The sequence below is a fragment of the Somniosus microcephalus genome, unplaced genomic scaffold (assembly GCF_052327205.1).
Source record: "Somniosus microcephalus isolate GS21.2 unplaced genomic scaffold, FLI_Smic_1.0 unresolved_chr1, whole genome shotgun sequence".
NCBI classification, from domain to species: domain Eukaryota; kingdom Metazoa; phylum Chordata; class Chondrichthyes; order Squaliformes; family Somniosidae; genus Somniosus; species Somniosus microcephalus.
In genome coordinates, this window is record NW_028225179.1 from 150,038,803 (window position 1) to 150,061,272 (window position 22,470).

Sequence of the window (22,470 nt, forward strand, 5' to 3'; positions counted from 1 at the left end):
CGTGAGATTACTGGTAGAAACGGATCATACAGTGACCATGAGATTACTGGTACAGACAGTTCATACAGTGACCGTGAGATTACTGGTACAGACAGATCATACAGTGACCATGAGATTACTGGTACAGACAGATCATACAGTGACCATGAGATTACTGGTACAGACAGATCATACAGTGACTGTGAGATTACTGGTACAGACAGATCAAACAGTGACCGTGAGTTTACTCGTGCAGACAGATCATACAGTGAACGTGAAATTACTGGTACAGACAGATCATACAGTGACCGTGAAATTACTGGTACAGACAGATGATACAGTGACCATGAGATTACTGGTACAGACAGATCATACAGTGACCATGAGATTACTGGTACAGACAGATGATACTGACCATGAAATTACTGGTATAGACAGATCATACGGTAACCATGAGATTATTGGTACAGACAGATCATACAATAACCGTAAGATTACTGGTAGAGGCAGATCACAAAGTGACCATGAGATTACTTGTACAGACAGATTATACAGTAACCGTAAGATTACTGGCACAGACAGATCATACAGTGACCATGAGATTACTGGTACAGACCTGGCCTGTCAGGCCTGGACAGACTAGATGCAGGAAGGATGTTTCTGATGGCCGGGTAGTCCAGAACCAGGGGTCATAGTCTAAGGATAAGGGGTAGGCCATTTAGGACTGAAATGAGGAGGAATTTCTTCACCCAGAGAGTGGTGAACCTGTGGAATTCTCTGGCACAGAGGGCGGTGGAGGCCAGTTCATTAAGTATATTCAAGAAAGAGTTGGATATATTTCTTAAGGCTAAAGGGATCAAGGGATATGGGGAGAAGGCAGGGACAGGGTACTGAATTTGGATGATCAGCCATGATCTCATTGAATGGCGGAGCAGGCTCGAAGGGCCGAATGGCCTACTCCTGCTCCTATCTTCTATGTATTTCTATGTATTATACAGTAACCGTAAGATTATTGGTACAGACATCATACAGTGACCGTCAGATTACTGGTACAGACAGATCATACAGGGACCATGAGATTACTGGTACAGACAGATATTGCAGTGACCGTGAGATTACTGATACAGACAGATCATAAAGTGACCGTGAGATTACTTGTACAGACAGGCTTTACAGTGACCATGATATTACTGGTACAAACGGATCATACAGTGACCGTGAGATTACTGGTACAGGCGGATCATACAGTGACCGTGAGATTACTGGCACAGACAGATCATACAGTGACCGTGAGATTATTGGTAGAGACAGATCATACAGTGACCATGAGATTACAGGTACAGAGAGATTATACAGTGACTGTAAGATTACTGGTAGAGACAAATGATACAGTGACCGTGAGATTACTGGCACACACAGATAATACAGTGACCATGAGATTACTGGTACAGACAGATCATACAGTGACCGTGAGATTACTGGTACAGACAGATCATACAGTGACCGTGAGATTATTGGTACAGACAGATCATACAGTGACCATGAGATTACAGGTACAGACAGAGCATACAGCGACCATGAGATTACTAGTACAGACAGATCATACAATGACCAATAGATTACTGGTACAGACAGAGCATAAAGTGACCGTGAGATTACTTGTACAGACAGGCTTTACAGTGACCGTGAGATTATTGGTACAGACAGATCATACAGTGACCATGAGATTACAGGTACAGACAGATCATACAGTGACCATGAGATTACAGGTACAGACAGACCATACAGTGACCATGAGATTACTGGTATAGACAGATTATACCGTGACTAGGAGATTACTGGTACAGACACACCATACAGCGACCATGAGATTACTGGTATAGACAGATTATACAGTGACTAGGAGATTACTGGTACAGACAGTTCATACAGTGACCGTGAGATTACTGGTACAGACAGATCATACAGTGACCATGAGATTACAGGTACAGACAGACCATACAGCGACCATGAGATTACTGGTATAGACAGATTATACAGTGACTAGGAGATTACTGGTACAGACAGATCATACAGTGACCGTGAGATTACTGGTACAGACAGATCATACAGTGACCGTGAGATTACTGGTACAGACAGATCATACAGTGACCGTGAGATTACTGGTACAGACAGATCATACAGTGACCATGAGATTACTGGTACAGACAGATCATACAGTGATTGTGAGATTACTGGTACAGACAGATCAAACATTGACCGCGAGTTTACTGGTACAGACAGATCATACAGTGACCGTGAGATTACTGCTACAGACAGAACATGCAGTGACCATGAGATTACTGGTGCAGACAGATTATACAGTAACCGTAAGATTACTGGTACAGACAGATCATACAGTGACTGTGAGATTACTGGTACAGAGAGATCATACGGTGACCGTGAGATTACTGGTACAAACAGATCATACAGCGACCGGGAGTTTACTGGTACAGACAGATCATACAGTGACCGTGAGATTACTGGTACAGACAGATCATAGAGTGACCGTGAGATTACTGGTAGAAACGGATCATACAGTGACCATGAGATTACTGGTACAGACAGTTCATACAGTGACCGTGAGATTACTGGTACAGACAGATCATACAGTGACCATGAGATTACTGGTACAGACAGATCATACAGTGACCATGAGATTACTGGTACAGACAGATCATACAGTGACTGTGAGATTACTGGTACAGACAGATCAAACAGTGACCGTGAGTTTACTCGTGCAGACAGATCATACAGTGAACGTGAAATTACTGGTACAGACAGATCATACAGTGACCGTGAAATTACTGGTACAGACAGATGATACAGTGACCATGAGATTACTGGTACAGACAGATCATACAGTGACCATGAGATTACTGGTACAGACAGATGATACTGACCATGAAATTACTGGTATAGACAGATCATACGGTAACCATGAGATTATTGGTACAGACAGATCATACAATAACCGTAAGATTACTGGTAGAGGCAGATCACAAAGTGACCATGAGATTACTTGTACAGACAGATTATACAGTAACCGTAAGATTACTGGCACAGACAGATCATACAGTGACCATGAGATTACTGGTACAGACCTGGCCTGTCAGGCCTGGACAGACTAGATGCAGGAAGGATGTTTCTGATGGCCGGGTAGTCCAGAACCAGGGGTCATAGTCTAAGGATAAGGGGTAGGCCATTTAGGACTGAAATGAGGAGGAATTTCTTCACCCAGAGAGTGGTGAACCTGTGGAATTCTCTGGCACAGAGGGCGGTGGAGGCCAGTTCATTAAGTATATTCAAGAAAGAGTTGGATATATTTCTTAAGGCTAAAGGGATCAAGGGATATGGGGAGAAGGCAGGGACAGGGTACTGAATTTGGATGATCAGCCATGATCTCATTGAATGGCGGAGCAGGCTCGAAGGGCCGAATGGCCTACTCCTGCTCCTATCTTCTATGTATTTCTATGTATTATACAGTAACCGTAAGATTATTGGTACAGACATCATACAGTGACCGTCAGATTACTGGTACAGACAGATCATACAGGGACCATGAGATTACTGGTACAGACAGATATTGCAGTGACCGTGAGATTACTGATACAGACAGATCATAAAGTGACCGTGAGATTACTTGTACAGACAGGCTTTACAGTGACCATGATATTACTGGTACAAACGGATCATACAGTGACCGTGAGATTACTGGTACAGGCGGATCATACAGTGACCGTGAGATTACTGGCACAGACAGATCATACAGTGACCGTGAGATTATTGGTAGAGACAGATCATACAGTGACCATGAGATTACAGGTACAGAGAGATTATACAGTGACTGTAAGATTACTGGTAGAGACAAATGATACAGTGACCGTGAGATTACTGGCACACACAGATAATACAGTGACCATGAGATTACTGGTACAGACAGATCATACAGTGACCGTGAGATTACTGGTACAGACAGATCATACAGTGACCGTGAGATTATTGGTACAGACAGATCATACAGCGACCATGAGATTACTAGTACAGACAGATCATACAATGACCAATAGATTACTGGTACAGACAGAGCATAAAGTGACCGTGAGATTACTTGTACAGACAGGCTTTACAGTGACCGTGAGATTATTGGTACAGACAGATCATACAGTGACCATGAGATTACAGGTACAGACAGATCATACAGTGACCATGAGATTACAGGTACAGACAGACCATACAGTGACCATGAGATTACTGGTATAGACAGATTATACCGTGACTAGGAGATTACTGGTACAGACACACCATACAGCGACCATGAGATTACTGGTATAGACAGATTATACAGTGACTAGGAGATTACTGGTACAGACAGTTCATACAGTGACCGTGAGATTACTGGTACAGACAGATCATACAGTGACCATGAGATTACAGGTACAGACAGACCATACAGCGACCATGAGATTACTGGTATAGACAGATTATACAGTGACTAGGAGATTACTGGTACAGACAGATCATACAGTGACCGTGAGATTACTGGTACAGACAGATCATACAGTGACCGTGAGATTACTGGTACAGACAGATCATACAGTGACCGTGAGATTACTGGTACAGACAGATCATACAGTGACCATGAGATTACTGGTACAGACAGATCATACAGTGATTGTGAGATTACTGGTACAGACAGATCAAACATTGACCGCGAGTTTACTGGTACAGACAGATCATACAGTGACCGTGAGATTACTGCTACAGACAGAACATGCAGTGACCATGAGATTACTGGTGCAGACAGATTATACAGTAACCGTAAGATTACTGGTACAGACAGATCATACAGTGACTGTGAGATTACTGGTACAGAGAGATCATACGGTGACCGTGAGATTACTGGTACAAACAGATCATACAGCGACCGGGAGTTTACTGGTACAGACAGATCATACAGTGACCGTGAGATTACTGGTACAGACAGATCATAGAGTGACCGTGAGATTACTGGTAGAAACGGATCATACAGTGACCATGAGATTACTGGTACAGACAGTTCATACAGTGACCGTGAGATTACTGGTACAGACAGATCATACAGTGACCATGAGATTACTGGTACAGACAGATCATACAGTGACCATGAGATTACTGGTACAGACAGATCATACAGTGACTGTGAGATTACTGGTACAGACAGATCAAACAGTGACCGTGAGTTTACTCGTGCAGACAGATCATACAGTGAACGTGAAATTACTGGTACAGACAGATCATACAGTGACCGTGAAATTACTGGTACAGACAGATGATACAGTGACCATGAGATTACTGGTACAGACAGATCATACAGTGACCATGAGATTACTGGTACAGACAGATGATACTGACCATGAAATTACTGGTATAGACAGATCATACGGTAACCATGAGATTATTGGTACAGACAGATCATACAATAACCGTAAGATTACTGGTAGAGGCAGATCACAAAGTGACCATGAGATTACTTGTACAGACAGATTATACAGTAACCGTAAGATTACTGGCACAGACAGATCATACAGTGACCATGAGATTACTGGTACAGACCTGGCCTGTCAGGCCTGGACAGACTAGATGCAGGAAGGATGTTTCTGATGGCCGGGTAGTCCAGAACCAGGGGTCATAGTCTAAGGATAAGGGGTAGGCCATTTAGGACTGAAATGAGGAGGAATTTCTTCACCCAGAGAGTGGTGAACCTGTGGAATTCTCTGGCACAGAGGGCGGTGGAGGCCAGTTCATTAAGTATATTCAAGAAAGAGTTGGATATATTTCTTAAGGCTAAAGGGATCAAGGGATATGGGGAGAAGGCAGGGACAGGGTACTGAATTTGGATGATCAGCCATGATCTCATTGAATGGCGGAGCAGGCTCGAAGGGCCGAATGGCCTACTCCTGCTCCTATCTTCTATGTATTTCTATGTATTATACAGTAACCGTAAGATTATTGGTACAGACATCATACAGTGACCGTCAGATTACTGGTACAGACAGATCATACAGGGACCATGAGATTACTGGTACAGACAGATATTGCAGTGACCGTGAGATTACTGATACAGACAGATCATAAAGTGACCGTGAGATTACTTGTACAGACAGGCTTTACAGTGACCATGATATTACTGGTACAAACGGATCATACAGTGACCGTGAGATTACTGGTACAGGCGGATCATACAGTGACCGTGAGATTACTGGCACAGACAGATCATACAGTGACCGTGAGATTATTGGTAGAGACAGATCATACAGTGACCATGAGATTACAGGTACAGAGAGATTATACAGTGACTAGGAGATTACTGGTACAGACAGATCATACAATGACCATGAGATTACAGGTCCCGACAGCCATACAGCGACCATGAGATTACTGGTACAGACAGGCTTTACAGTGACCATGAGATTACTGGTACAGACAGATCATACAGTGTCCGTGAGATTACTGGTACAGACAGTTCATACAGTGACTGTGAGATTAATGGTACAGACAGTTCATACAGTGACTGTGAGATTACTGGTACAGACATATCATACAGTGACTATGAGATTACTGGTACAGACAGATCATACAGTGACCGTGAGATTACTGGTACAGACAGATCATACAGTGACCGTGAGATTACTGGTACAGACAGATCATACAGTGACCGTGAGATTACTGGTACAGACAGATCATACAGTGACTGTGAGATTACTGGTACAGACAGATCATACAGTGACCATGAGATTACAGATACAGACAGATCATACAGTGACCATGAGATTACTGGCACAGACAGATCATACAGTGACCGTGAGATTACTTGTACAGACAGGCTTTACAGTGACCATGATATTACTGGTACAAACGGATCATACAGTGACCGTGAGATTACTGGTACAGGCGGATCATACAGTGACCGTGAGATTACTGGCACAGACAGATCATACAGTGACCGTGAGATTATTGGTAGAGACAGATCATACAGTGACCATGAGATTACAGGTACAGAGAGATTATACAGTGACTAGGAGATTACTGGTACAGACAGATCATACAATGACCATGAGATTACAGGTCCCGACAGCCATACAGCGACCATGAGATTACTGGTACAGACAGGCTTTACAGTGACCATGAGATTACTGGTACAGACAGATCATACAGTGTCCGTGAGATTACTGGTACAGACAGTTCATACAGTGACTGTGAGATTAATGGTACAGACAGTTCATACAGTGACTGTGAGATTACTGGTACAGACATATCATACAGTGACTATGAGATTACTGGTACAGACAGATCATACAGTGACCGTGAGATTACTGGTACAGACAGATCATACAGTGACCGTGAGATTACTGGTACAGACAGATCATACAGTGACCGTGAGATTACTGGTACAGACAGATCATACAGTGACTGTGAGATTACTGGTACAGACAGATCATACAGTGACCATGAGATTACAGATACAGACAGATCATACAGTGACCATGAGATTACTGGCACAGACAGATCATACAGTGACCGTGAGATTACTGGTACAGTCAGATCATACAGTGACCGTGAGATTACAGATACAGACAGATCATACAGTGACCATGAGATTACTGGTACAGACAGATCATACAGTGACCATGAGATTACAGATACAGACAGATCATACAGTGACCATGAGATTACTGGTACAGACAGATCATACAGTGACCGTGAGATTACTGGTACAGTCAGATCATACAGTGATCATGAGATTACTGGTACAGACAGATCATACGGTGACTGTGAGATTACTGGTATAGACAGATCATACAGTGATCGTGAGATTACTGGTATAGACAGATCATACAGTGACTGTGAGATTACTGGTATAGACAGATCATACAGTGACTGTGAGATTACTGGTATAGACAGATCATACAGTGACCGTGAGATTACTGGTACAGACAGATCATACAGTGACCGTGAGATTACTGGTATAGACAGATCATACAGTGACCGTGAGATTACTGGTATAGACAGATCATACAGTTACCGTGAGATTACTGGTACAGTCAGATCATACAGTGATCATGAGATTACTGGTACAGACAGATCATACAGTGACTGCGAGATTACTGGTATAGACAGATCATACAGTGACTGTGAGATTACTGGTATAGACAGATCATACAGTGACCGTGAGATTACTGGTATAGACAGATCATACAGTTACCGTGAGATTACTGGTACAGTCAGATCATACAGTGACCGTGAGATTACTGGTACAGACATATCATACAGTGATCATGAGATTACTGGTATAGACAGATCATACTGTGACCGTGAGATTACTGGTACAGACAGATCATACAGTGACCGTGAGATTACTGGTACAGACAGACCATACAGTGACCGTGAGATTACTGGTATAGACAGATCATACAGTTACCGTGAGATTACTGGTACAGACAGACCATACAGTGACCGTGAGATTACTGGTATAGACAGATCATACAGTTACCGTGAGATTACTGGTACAGACAGACCATACAGTGACCGTGAGATTCCTGGTATAGACAGATCATACAGTGACCGTGAGATTACTGGTACAGACATATCATACAGTGATCATGAGATTACTGGTATAGACAGATCATACTGTGACCGTGAGATTACTGGTACAGACAGATCATACAGTGACCGTGAGATTACTGGTACAGAGAGATCATACAGTGACCGTGAGATTACTGGTAGAGACAGATCATACAGTGACCGTGAGATTACTGGTACAGAGAGATCATACAGTGACCGTGAGATTACTGGTAGAGACAGATCATACAGTGACCGTGAGATTACTGGTACAGACAGATCATACAGTGACCGTGAGATTATTGGTACAGACAGATCATACAGTGACCGTGAGATTACTGGGACAGACAGATCATACAGTGACCGTGAGATTACTGGTACAGAGAGATCATACAGTGACCGTGAGATTACTGGTAGAGACAGATCATACAGTGACCGTGAGATTATTGGTACAGACAGATCATACAGTGACCGTGAGATTACTGGGACAGACAGATCATACAGTGACCGTGAGATTACTGGTACAGAGAGATCATACAGTGACCGTGAGATTACTGGTACAGACAGATCATACAGTGACCGTGAGATTACTGGTACAGACAGATCATACAGTGACCGTGAGATTACTGGTACAGACAGATCATACAGTGACCGTGAGATTACTGGTACAGACAGATCATACAGTGACCGTGAGATTACTGGGACAGACAGATCATACAGTGACCGTGAGATTACTGGTACAGAGAGATCATACAGTGACCGTGAGATTACTGGTACAGACAGATCATACAACTTTAAGTTTCTTTTTTTCACCTTTTGATCTGCCGTCTCAGCAGCTTTTCCTGTCTCCCCAATTCCCTGTTTTTTTCATTCCTTTGCTGAGTTCCCAGATACCTGGTTTCTAGTTGCTGGAATTCTTTTCCCTCACTATCATTTTCTGCATTTCCAAATGTTCCCCTTCTCTTATTCTCTGTGTTGCTGAATGTTTTCCTTCTCTTACTTCACTACGCTGAGCACAGAAATGGGCTGCACAGCCTGCCCAGTGCTCCCCTTTGTCTAATTCCACCTTTCCCAGAGACACTTGACTCTGGACCCTCTCTATCACCTTATGATATGATTCTGCTTCTTGACTCGTCAGAATCGATACTAAATCGGTTACACATAATTTTCTCAACTCTTTATCTGTGACATGCTCAACTTCTGTCCAGCCCGTCAATTCTACTAACTTGTTGCTATTAATACTGGTCGGTCGCAGTGTCCTAACCCCTCGAAGGTTTTACTTCCTTAACTGACCAGGTCGCACTAACCACGCCAGTCCTAGGATCTTGCCTGCACCGAATAATTTATAAAAGAATCAGCTGTGAATCAACCTCCGGCTGAGCTCGCCAATTTATAAGATTCCAGAGATGGCAGGTCAGGTGATCTATTACAGCTCCACCATGTGGGAGCTGGTGGACACCATTGAGGTCCACGGCGACCACATTAGCAGTAAGTGTTGGTTGCTCGAGGAACTTCGGCTCCGTGTTGATGAGCTGGAGTCCGAGCTTCAAACACTGAGACACATCAGGGAGGGGGCGAGTTACCTGGACGCTGTGTTCCAGGAGGCAGTCACACCCCTTAGATTAATTAATTCAAATTTGATCCGTGGTCAGGGACGGGTGGGTGTGACTACGAGTGAGGCAGGTATGGGGACCCAGGAGGTCGTGGTGGAGGAGCCTCAGCCCTTGCTCTTGTCCAACAGTTATGAGGTTCTTCCTCTCTGTGTAGGCGAGAGCAGGGACTGCAGTGAGGATGAACAAACTGACCACAGCACCGTGGTACAGGGAGCCATTCAAGTGGGGGGAGCAAAAAGAAATGTGGTAGTGGTCGGGGACTGTATATTTAGGGGGATAGACACTGCAGACAAGAGCGTGAGTCCCGAAGGCTTTGTTGCCTGCCCGGTGCCAGGGTAAAGGACATCTCCTCTGGGCTGGAGATGAACTTAGAGTGGGAGGGGAAAGATCCAGTTGTCGTGGTCCATGTCGGTACCAATGATATAGGATAAAGAAAGAGGTTATGCTGAGGGAGTATGAGCAGCTAGGGGCTAAATTAAAAAGCAGAAGCGATAAAGGTAATAATCTCTGGATTACTACCTGAGCCACGTGTAAATTGGCATAGGGTAAATAGGATCAGAGAGATGAACGAGTGGCTCGAAGATTGGTGTGGGAGAAATGGGTTTCGATTCCTGGGGCACTGGCACCAGTACTGGGATAAGAGGGAGCTGTTCCGTCGGGACGGGCTTCATTTGAACCAGGCTGGGGCCAGTGTCCTGGCAAATCAAATAACTAGGGCTGTAGATAGGGCTTTAAACTAAATAGTGGCAGGGAGGGATATGCTGAGCGGAAATTTAAAAAGTCAAAAGTAAAATGAGAAGGCAAAAGTGCATGGTAGCGATAGGGGTAATGATAACCAGAGTGTGACAGGAAGGGACAGAGCCTATACACATAAGAGTGCATCAGAAAGAGGGGTCAGAGTAGGGAAAAATGGTAAAAAGACAAAATTAAAAGCTCTATACCTGAACGCACGCAGCATTCGTAACAAGATCGATGAGTTGACAGCGCAAATAGAAATAAATGGGTATTGGTGAGACCACGCCTAGAGTACTGCGTACAGTTTTGGTCTCCTTATTTAACGAAGGGTATACTTGCATTGGAGGCAGTTCAGAGAAGGTTCATGGGGTTGATTCTTGAGATGAAGGGGTTGTCTTATGAAGAAAGGTTGAGCAGGTTGGGCCGATACTCATTGCGTTCAGAAGAATGATCGGGGATTTTATTGAAATATATAAGATTCTGAAGGGGCTTGACAGGGTAGATGCAGAGAGGATGTTTCCCCTCATGGGGGAATCTAGAACTCGGGGGCATAATTTCAGAATAAGGAGGCACCCATTTAAAAGGTAATGAGGAGGAATTTCTTCTCTGAGGGTCGTGAATCTTTGGAATTCTCTTCCCCAGAGAGCAGTGGATGCTGGGTCATTGAATGTATTTAAGGTGGAGATAGACAGATTGTTGAACGAGAAGGGAGTCGAGGGTTATGGGGAGCGGGCAGGGAAGTGGAGTTGAGGCCAAGATCAGATCAGCCATGATATTACTGAATGGCGGAGCAGGCTCGAGGGGCCGAATGACCTCCTCCTGCTCCTATATCTTATGTTCTTATGTTATGTTCAGAGGGTCCCTGATTCCAAATGATTCGAGGTTGACCCGTATTGGGGACAGTGATTTAACTTTATTCAGCACAATCAACGCTTCATTCACTAGTGTATTCAAGCAGAAGTTACAGAGTATAATTGAGACTTATATTACCACTCATACTCTGGGTACAAGCCGCAACTGTGAGTAAGCTGCACCCTGTGTCGCTTGTCTCTCATCTCTTCTCGTCTCCCGGGGGTCTCCTTGATTCTTCCTGAAATCTTCTACTGTGTCTCTGGAATCTCCTACTCCTGGAATCTCCTACTCCTGGAATCTCCTACTCCTGGAATCTCCTACTCCTGGAATCTCCTACTCCTGGAATCTCCTACAATTTGAGGCTGTTAAGACCTCCTTCTTATATCCTTACTCTCATTCAAAACCTATGGAGCCCTCCTGAACCAATGATTGACTGACACCCAAACCCAAAATCCAATCATAAAGATGCCACGTTGGTATCACCCTGGCTTATGCAGGCTTTTGGTCTGATGACACTCTTACATCATCTGTTTTTGACCATCAAGACACTTTTAAAAATATGTTTATGGGATGTGGGCGTCGCTGGCAAGGCCAGCATTTATTGCCCTTCCCTAATTGCCCTTGAGAAGGTGGTGGTGAGCCACCTTTTGAACTGCTGCAGTGTGTAGAATATGAGAGTAAGCTTGCAGGGAACATAAAAACTGACTGTAAAAGCTTTTATAGATATGTGAAGAGAAAACGATTGGTGAAGTCAAGTGTAGGTCCCTTGCAGTCAGAATCGGGGGAATTTATAATGGGGAACAAAGAAATGGCAGACCAACTGAATACATATTTTGGTTCTGTCTTCACAAAGGACACAAATAACCTCCCAGAGATGCCGGGGAACATAGGGTCTGATGAAAGGGTGGAACTGAAAGAAATCAGTATTTGTAGGGAAATGGTGCTAGGAAAATTGATGGGACTGAAGGCCGATAAATCCCCAGGGCCTGATAATCTACATCCCAGGGTACTTAAGGAAGTGGCCCTAGAAATAGTAGATGCATTGCTGGTCATCTTCCAGAATTCTATAGACTCTGGAACAGTACCCATGGATTGGAGGGTAGCTAATGTTACCCCACTGTTCAAAAAAGGTGGTAGAGAAAAGGCGGGGAATTATAGACCGGTAAGCTTGACATCGGTAGTGGGGAAAATGCTAGAGTCCATTATAAAAGATGTAATAGCAGAGCACTTGGAAAGCAGTGACTGGATCGGACAAAGTCAACATGGATTTACAAAAGGTAAATCATGCTTGACTAATCTACTGGAATTTTTTGAGGATGTAAGAATGAGAGGCGATCTTATTGAAACATATAAGATTGTGAAGGGGTTGGATCGGATGGATGTGGGGAGGATGTTCCCGATGATGGGTGAAACTAGAACTAGGGGGCATAGTCTTAGAATAAGGGGCAGCTCTTTCAAAACTGAGATGAGGAGGAACTACTTCACTCAGAGGGTGGTAGGTCCATGGAATATGCTGCCCCAAAAAGCTGTAAAAGCTACATCATTACATAAATTTAAAACAGAAATAGACAGTTTCCTAGAAGTAAAGGGAATTAAGGGTTACGGGGAGCGGGCAGGAATTTGGACATGAGTCTAGGTTCAGATCGGTCATGGCCCCGTGGGTAGCGGAGCAGGCCCAGGGGCCGTGTAGCCTGATCCTGCTCCTATTTCGTGTGTCTAATTCTGTTAGATTCAGGAGATGGTTCTGTGATAGTGGATTGGCGGTTAGGATCAGATCAGCCATGATCTTATTGAATGGCGGAGCAGGCTCGAGGGGCCGATTGGCCTACTCCTGCTCCTATTTCTTATGTTCTTATGTAACTGGTAAAATAGATAAGGGAGAACCAGTGGATGTGGTGTATTTGGACTTTCAGAAGGCTTTCGATAAGGTCCCGCATAAGAGATTAGCGTGCAAAATTAAGGCACATGGGATTGGGGGCAAGGTATTGACTTGGATAGAGAACTGGTTGGCGGACAGAAAGCAAAGAGTTGGAATAAACGGATCGTTTTCCGAGTGGCAGGCAGTGACTAGTGGGGTACCGCAAGGATCGGTCCTAGGACCCCAGCTGTTCACAATATATATTAATGATCTGGACGAGGGAATTGGATGTAATATCTCCAAATTTGCAGACGACACAAAGCTGGCGGGGAGGGTATGCTGTGAGGAGGATGTTGTGAAACTCCAGCACGATTTGGACAGGTTGGGTGATTGGGCAGAAACATGGCAAATGCACTATAATGTGGATAAATGTGAGGTTATCCACTTTGGTGGCAAAAACAGGAAGGCAGATTATTATTTGAATGGCAATAGATTGGGAGAAGGGGAAGTGCAAAGAGACCTGGGTGTTCTTGTGCACCAGTCGCTGAAGGTAAGCATGCAGGTGCAGCAGGCGGTTAAGAAGGCAAATGGTATGCTGGCCTTTGTAGCAAGAGGGTTCGAGTACAAGAACAAGGATGTCTTGCTGCAGTTGTACAGGGCCTTGGTGAGACCACACCTTGAGTATTGTGTGCAGTTTTGGTCGCCTTACCTGAGGAAGGACGTTCTTACCCTGGAAGGAATGCAGCGAAGATTCACCAGGCTGATACCTGGGATGGCAGGAATGACGTATGAGGAGAGATTGTGTCGATTGGGCTTATACTCACTGGAGTTTAGAAGATTGAGAGGGGATCTCATCGAAACGTATAAAATTCTGTCAGGCCTGGACAGACTAGATGCAGGAAGGATGTTTCTGATGGCCGGGGAGTCCAGAACCAGGGGTCATAGTCTAAGGATAAGGGGTAAGCCATTTAGGACTGAAATGAGGAGGAATTTCTTCACCCAGAGAGTGGTGAACCTGTGGAATTCTCTGCCACAGAGGGCGGTGGAGGCCAGTTCATTAAGTATATTCAAGAAAGAGTTGGATATATTTCTTAAGGCTAAAGGGATCAAGGGATATGGGGAGAAGGCAGGGACCGGGTACTGAATTTGGATGATAAGCCATGATCTCATTGAATGGCGGAGCAGGCTCGAAGGGCCGAATGGCCTACTCCTGCTCCTATCTTCTATGTATCTATGTGTGTGGTGAACGTACTCCCACAGTGCTGTTCGGTAGGAAGTTCCAGGATTTTGACCCAGTGACGATCAAGAAACGGCAATATACTTCCAAATCAGGATGGTGTGTGACATGGGTGGTAACTTGGAGGTGGTGGTGTTCGCATGTGCCTGGTACCCTTGTCGTCCTAGGTGGTAGAGGTCGCGAGTTTGCGAGGTGCTGCCAAAGAAGCCTTGGCGAATTGCTGCAGTGCATCTTGCAGATGGCACACACTGCAGCCACGGTACGCCGGTGGTTGTGGGAGTGAATGTTTCAGGTGGTAGATGGGGTACCAATCAAGCGGGCTGCTTTGTCCTGGATGGTGTCGAGCTTCTTGAGTGTTGTTGGAGCTGCACTCATCCAGGCAAGTGGAGAGTATTCCATCACACTCCTGACCTGTGCCTTGTAGATGGTGGAAAGGCTTTGGGGAGTCAGGAGGTGAGACACTTGCCGCAGAATACCCAGCCTCTGACTTGTTGCCACAGTATTTATGTGGCTGGTCCAGTTAAGTTTCTGGTCAATGGGGACACCCAGGATGTTGATGCTGGGGGATTCGGCGATGTTAATGCCATTGAATGTCAAGGGGCAGTGGTTAGACTCTCGCTTGTTGGAGATCGTCATTGTCTGGCACTTGTGTGGCGCGAATATTACCTGCCACTTAACAGCCCAAACCTGAATGTCATCCTGGTCTTGCTGCATGCGGACATGGATTGCTTCATTATCTGAGGCGTTGTGATTGGCACTGAATACTGTGCATCATCGCTGTGAATATCAGCGAACATCCACATTTCTAACCTTATAATGGAGGGATGGTCATTGATGAAGGAGCTGCAGATGCCCTGACGATCTCCTGCAGCGATATCCTGGGGCTGTGATGATTGACTTCCAACAACCACAACCATCTTCCTTTGTGCTAGTTATGACTCCAGCCCATGGAGAGTTTTCCCACAATTCCCATTGACTTCAGTTTTACTAGTCCTCCTTGATGCCACACTCGGCCAAATGCTGCCTTGATGTCATGGGCAGTCACTCTCACCTCACCTCTGGAATTCAGCTCCTTTGTCCTTGTTTGAACCAAGGCTGTAATGAGGTCTGGAGCCGAGTGGTCCTGGCGGAACCCAAACTGGCCATCAGTGAGCAGGTTATTGGTAAGTAAGTGCCGCTTGATAGCACTGTCAATGACACCTTCCATCACTTTGCTGATGATTGCGAGTAGACTGATGGGGCGGTAATTGGCCGGTTTGGATTTGTCCTGCTTTTTGTGGAAAAGACATACGGGGGCAGTTTTCGGCATTGTCGGATAGATGCCAGTGTTGTAGCTGTACTGGAACAGCTTGGCTAGAAGCGTGGCTAGTTCTGGAGCACAAGTCTTCAGCACAACCCCCAGGATGTTGACAGGGCACATAGCCTTCGCTGTATTTTTTTTAATTCATTTTTATGGGATGTGGATGTTGTTGGCAATGCCAGCATTTATTGCCCATCCCTATTTGCCCTTGAGAAGGTGGTGGTGAGCCGCCTTCTTGAACCGCTGCAGTCCTTGTGGTGAAGGTACACCCACAGTGCTGTTAGGTAGGGTGTTCCAGGATTTTGACCCAGTGACGATGAAGAATCGGCGATATATTTCTAAGTCAGGATGGTGTGTGACTTGGAGGGGAACTTGGAGGTGGTGGTGTTCCCAAGCGCCTGCTGCCCTTGTCCTTCTAGGTGGAAGAGGTCGCGGGTTTGGGAGATGCTGCCAAAGAAGCCTTGGCGAGTTTCTTTAGTGCATCTTGTAGATGGTACACATTGTAGGCACGGTACGCTGGTGGTGGAGGGAGTGAATGTTTAAGGTGGTAGATGGGGTGCCAATCAAGCGGGCTGCTTTGTCCTGGATGGTGTCGAGCTTCTTGAGTGTTGTGGAGCTGCACTCATCCAGGCAAGTGGAGAGTATTCCATCACACTCCTGACTTGTGCCTTGTAAATGGTGGTAAGGATTTGGAGAGTCAGGAGGTGAGACACTCGCCACAGAATACCTAGCCTCTGACCTGCTCTTGTTGCCACAGTATTTATGTGGCTGGTCCAGTTAAGTTTCTGGTCAATGGTGACCCCCAGGATGTTGATGGTGGGGGATTCGGCGATGGTAATGCCATTGAATGTCAAGGGGAGGTGGTTAGACTCTCGCTTGTTGGAGATAGTCATTGTCTGGCACTTCTGTGGCGCGAATGTTACCTGCCACTTATCACCCCAAGCCTGAACATCGTTCAGGTCTTGTTGCATGCGGGCATGGACTGCTTTATTATCTGAGGAGTTGTGAATGGCACTGAACTCTGTGCAGCAAACATTCCCATTTCTGACCGTATCCAGTGCACACAGCCGTTTCTTGCTACCACATGGAGTGAATTGACTGAAGAATGGCTTCTGTGATGGTGGGGATCTCAGGAGAAGGCCGATATCCACTCGGCACTCCCCGCTGAAGATGGTTGCAAATGCTTCAGCCTTGTCTTTTGCACTCACGTGCTGGGCTCCACCATCCTTGAAGATGGGAATATTCATGGAGTCTCCTTCACCCGTTAATTGTTTAATGGTCCACCACCATTCACGACTAGATGTGGCAGGACTGCAGAGCTTTGATCTGATCTGTTGATTGTGGGTTCGCTTAGCCCTGTCTATAGCATGCTGCGTCTGCTTTTTAACATGCATGTAGTCCCGTGTAGCAACTTCCCCAGGTTGGCACCTCATTTTTAGGTACGCCTAGTGCTGCTCCTGTCCTGCTCTTCTACACTCCTCATTGAACCAGGTTTGGTCCCCTGGTTTGATGGTAATGGTAGACTGAGAGATATGTCTGGCCATGAGGTTCCTGATTATGGTGGAATACAATTCTGCTGCTGCTGATGGCCCACAGCACCTCATGGATGCCCAGTTTGGAGCTGCTTGATCTGTTCTGAATCTATCCCATTTAACACGGTGGTAGTGCCATACAACACGATGGAGGGTGCCCTCAGTGTGAAGACTGGACTTCATCTCCACAATGACTGTGCAGTGGTCACTGCTACCAAAGCTGTCATGGACAGATGCATCTGCGACAGGTAGATTGGTGAGGACGAGGTCAAGTAGGTTTTTCCCTCATGTTGGTTCTCTCACCACATGTCACATGCCCAGACTGGCAGCTATGTCCTTAAGGACTTGGCCAGCTCGGTCAGTAGAGGAGCTACTGAGGCACTCTTGGTGATGGACATTGAAGTCCTCCACCCAGAGTAGATTCTGTGCCCTTGCTACTCTCAGTGCTTCTTCCAAATGGTGTTCAACATGGAGGAGAACTGATTCTTCAGCTGAGGGAGTGCGGTAGGCGTTAATCAGCAGGAGGTTTCCTTGACCTTGCTTTACCTAAAGCCATGAGACTTCATGGGGTCCGGAGTCAATATTGAGGACTCCCAGGACCAATCCTTCCCGACTCTATACCACTGTGCCGCCACTCCTGGTAGGTCTGTCCTGCTGCTGGGACAGGATCTACCCAGGGATGGTGTTGGAGGAGTTTGGGACAGTGACTGAAAGGTATGATTCTGTGAGTATGAGTATGTCAGGCTGTTGCTTGTCTTGTCTGTGGAACAGCTCTCCCAATATTGGCACAAGTCCCCAGATGTTCGTGAGGAGGACTTTGCAGGGTCGACTGGGCTGGGTGTGCCATTGTCATGTCCGTAGCTGGTACCGATGTCAATGCTGGGTGGTCCATGCGGTTTTATCTGGGGTATTTATGGCAATACTGAAGGAATATGTCTCCACAGGTTGAGATACGACTCTTGCTGTTGGCCTTTGTTTTTATAATTCACTGCGGATGTTCTAACATTTCAGCACAATGGTAACTGCACCTGACCTTGGTTCCCAGGCTAACTGCAGTCTATTCGACCATGGCAATCTCTTTCTCACCCCAGGCTGTCTGGTTACAGCTTCCTCACAGACTTTTAAGCATAAGAATAAGGGTTACATGTGATACATCATTCAGGTTATCATTGCATACAGTTGATGATTACAAACTTCTACATTTAATTCTTACACACGATTATGGATCTCTTACTGATGATTATAAGATATTATTGGTTATAAGATATTAAAACAAGAATTCAAAAAAACAACTAACATGTAATTTATAACAATCTTACAGTCCCTGCCTCGTATCTCAGTCTTTGGAATTCCATTCATTCTCTCAGCTTTTCTCACAGACTGACTGTCGCTTTGCTAACAAGGCTTGTTAAAGTCTGCACCTTTAATATTTGGTCAAGCAGGCCCAAGGCCTCTTTCTTCCATTTTAAAATCTAACCGAGTCTACCCAAGGCATATTACACTGGTTTATAAACATGATTATTCAAGACTCGGCGAGCATTGACTAACAGTTACACAATACCAACCTAAACCTACAACTAATAATGTTTATTTCATTTCGTCCATGTTAGCTAGTGGGAATCTGAAATGGGGATTTCTCAGGATTCTTACACTGGTACAGATAGATACTCACTGGAGGACTTATCAGGAAAAGTTGTAAGCGTGTAGCTCTCATCTCCTTACGCTGCTTGAAGTCCAAGTCCCTCTGAGCTTTTGGGTGTTGTTCCATTTATCGACTCCACCCATAAAACTGGCCCCGCCGCCAGATCGGGATAATAAGCATGGCGAGTTTCCGCTGATTGTGCCCGTTTCAGGAAGCTCTTCAAATTGAACCCATTTTTTCAGGGGCACAGGCACTAGTAGGCATGTTTTAACAGTTTTTAAATATTAAAAAATATTTAATTTACGAAGAAACTGACTAGTGTACACCAGTGAAACTAGTAAATGGTTCAGTACAGTTTTAAAGTCATTTTTAGTGATTTGAAAGCAGACTACTCACGGGTGGAGGATTAGACACTCTTAATAAAATGCTTATTTTTGTGATCATAGAATGATACAGAACAAAAGGAGGCCATTCGGCCCATCTTTGGTAGAGCTATCCTATTAATCCCAGTCCCCTGCTCCTTCCCCACAGCCTTGTCATTTTTTCCTTTGAACTATTTATCCAATACTCTTTGGAATGTTACTATTGAATCTGCTTCCACCGCCCTTTCAGGCAGCGCATTCCAGATCACAACAACTCGCTGTGAAAAAATGTTTCCTCATGTCGCCTCTGGTTCTTTGGCCAATCACCTTCAATCTGTGTCCTTTGGTTACCAACCCTTCTGCCATTCGAAACAGTTTCTCCTTATTTACTCGATCAAAAGCATTCATGATTTTGAACACGTCTGTCAAATCTCCTCTTAACCTTCTCTGCTGTAAGGAGAACAACCCCAGTTTCTCCAGTCTCTCCACGTGACTGAAGTCCCTCATCCCTGGTACCATTCGACTAAATTTCTTCTGCACCCTGTCCAAGGCCTTGACATCCTTCCTAAAGTACGGTGCCCAGAATTAAACACAATCCTCCAGCTGAGGCCTAACCAGGGTTTTATAAAGGTTTAGCATAACCTCCTTGCTTTTGTACTCTATTCCTGTATTAATAAAGCCAAGGATCCCATATTATTTTAACAGCCTTCTCAACTTGTCCTGCCACTTTCAAAGATTTATGTACAGACACCCCCAGGGGTCTCTTTGTTCCTGCACACCTTTAAAATTGTACCATTGAGATCATATTGCCTCTCATTTTTCCTACCAAAATGTATCACTTCACACTTCTCTGCATTAAATTTCATCTACCATTTGTCTGACCATTTCTCCAGTCTGTCTATGTCCTTCTGAGGTCTGTTATTTTCCTCCTCATTGTTTACGAGTTTCATATCATCTGCAAACTTTGAAATGATGCCTTGTATACCCAAGTCCAGGTCATTAATACATATCAAACAGATCAGTGGTCCTAATAAGGACCCGCAGGTTTAGCCCTGTCCTCTTTTTAAAAGAGCGGTGTAACATTTGCAATCCTCCGGTCCTCTGGCACCACCCCCAGATCTAAGGAGCATTGGAAGATTGTGACCAGAGCCTCCGCAATTTCCACCCTTACTTCCCCCAGTAACATAGGATGAATCCCATCCAGACCGGGTGACTTTTCTACTTTGAGGAACACACACACACACATCTACCCATATACACCCAGTCCCACAGAGTGACTTTCCTCAGTTAGTAATCTGGTAAGGAGTATGGAATGTGTTCAACCCCCAGGTATTTTAACCCCAGGTTGTGGTGCATTAAACTGGGAACAGTATTTAGTTGTACATTGAGGCTCCAGTTCCAGCTTTTGTTCATTTTAGTATTTATATCCCCACAGAATCCTACAGTGCGGAGGCGGGTGTAATGTTTTCAGAAGCTGTGATCCCGGTGTTTTCTGCTGTTGTCAGATCCTCGTTACCTTCCCTCAGGGCGGTTCTTTTCTCGTGTTGAGAAACAGGAAATCAGTTAGAAAGGCGCATCTCCTCGATCCCCAGTGAGTCTCTCTCCAATCCCGGGTGAATCTCTCTAATTCTCTGCTCTTTCTCCCAGTCTCTGTGACCCTGGATGTGGAAACAGCGAATCCAGAGCTCGAGGTGTCTGAGGATCTGAAAAGTGTGAGACTGATCCGGACCGAGAGGAATCTCCCTGACACCGGGAAGAGGTTTACAGTCTGGTTCTGTGTGCTGGGATCGGAGGGATTCACATCGGGGAGACATTACTGGGAGGTGGAGGTGGCGGGGAATCGGGGCTGGAGTCTGGGAGTAGCCGCAGAGTCTGTGGAGAGGAAGGAAGAGGTCACAGTGAGCCCGGAGAATGGATTCTGGAGCATCGGGCGGGCTGGGAATGAGTTTAATGTAAACACCTTCCCTAAACCCCGTCTCCCCGCCCGTCAGATCCCCGGGAAGGTGGGAGTTTATCTCAGTTATGAGTCCGGGACAGTTTCATTTTACAGTGCGGACACCAATTCCCATCTCCACACCTTCACTGGGAATAAATTCACGGGGAAACTTTATCCTTTCTTCTATACTTGGCAAATGAACAAGTGGCTGAGAATCTGCTCCGGTTCCAATCCGGGTCTGTAAAAGGGGCGGGGCCTCGGGCTGGTAATGTAAAAAGTAAAACCGACAGCAACTCCATCCCAGCCCTTTCTCATGACTGCCCCACTCCTTTGTATTAAAAGGCAGGTATAAGTTGTGCTTTGAATTTGAGGACATTCCTCAGTTAATCAGCCCCATTAGTGATGAGAAATACACAAACTATCTCTCCTCAAGAAGACGGGGAGCTTGAAAATCTTTGGTGTAAAAGGCTGAATGTTCACTTTTATTGCCGTGCGGTGTGTAAAAAGGGCGGCCGATCCGCTAACGCCTGTTGTGGTAAAAGTGAAAATTCACCCCAGAATGTTTGACGTTCCCCTGCAGTTGATTGTAGTGCCACTTTCAACCAGGAGATGGGGATGGCGAGCTGTTTTGTAAAGTTTTACAGTGCAGTTTCACCACCTGCTGGTGGAAACCGGTACTGAGGGAATATCAAAAACAGCAAATGCTGAAACACTCGGCTGATCAGACAATTCAGGCAGGACCTTCCTTCAGAACTGAAAGATATGGAAAATAAACACGAGCCTG

General features: G+C 45.3%; 1 pseudogene; it reads left to right on the top strand.

Annotated features, from left to right (window-relative positions):
* LOC147096248 (zinc-binding protein A33-like) overlaps nucleotides 1–21,960 on the top strand; it is a 34,703-nt pseudogene extending 12,743 nt beyond the window's left edge.
* The last annotated feature ends 510 nt before the right edge of the window (nucleotides 21,961–22,470 follow it).